Source organism: Nicotiana attenuata, unplaced genomic scaffold (genome assembly GCF_001879085.1).
Source record: "Nicotiana attenuata strain UT unplaced genomic scaffold, NIATTr2, whole genome shotgun sequence".
Taxonomy (NCBI): domain Eukaryota; kingdom Viridiplantae; phylum Streptophyta; class Magnoliopsida; order Solanales; family Solanaceae; genus Nicotiana; species Nicotiana attenuata.
In genome coordinates, this window is record NW_017674471.1 from 5,086 (window position 1) to 5,908 (window position 823).

Sequence of the window (823 nt, forward strand, 5' to 3'; positions counted from 1 at the left end):
GGTGGGGGGCGGTTGGGGGGGGGGAGTTTCTTCTTATGTCATAATTTATTAATTAACTAGGTAATGTCCCGTTACCCAAATAATTAACCAATTACCCGCATAATTAAGAATTATCTCAACTACTTAAAATACTACTCATTTTTAATATACTTTATACATCATACTATCGTGGTCATATGGTACCTTGTATGGTACTAGTCAATAAATATCGGGTATTATCGCTCGACCCGTATTTTATCCCAAATCGGCAACCTTCAACGAAACTCGTTTCCTTTAATTCGTGTACCCTTTATCCTTCATGACACTTACTTACCGCTTGTTATAAATAGCATAAATACGTTAACTTCAAGATAATCTCATCCCCGAGTCTACGTCTATTAACTGAAGACGAAACTTTAACGTACGAAAACGCGAGATGTATCAATATTTTTAAACATTAATTAGTATTTGGGCAAACTTTTAAAAATTTTAATTGTATTTTTCTCAAATGTACTTTTGGGAAGAAGCTATATTTTTTTGCTTCTCTTCAAAAGCATTATTTTCCTTCTTAAAGCTTGGTCAAATACATCTAACTTTAGAAAAAAATACTTTTCGTCCAAAAAGTACTTTTGGCTAAAAAAAAAAAAAACTTGGCCAAATACGTTATAAGAAAGATTCGAATTTCTCAGAGAGTAATTTTCTAGTGCGGTATAACCAACAACTCAAGCTATCAAGGAAAGGAGTTGCTGGACCGGTGTTCTATCTTGAATCCACATACGTCTATACATGGTCGGATACTGTTTCCTTTCTATTTCTCCATTATAGCCGTTACCTGAATTTCGCG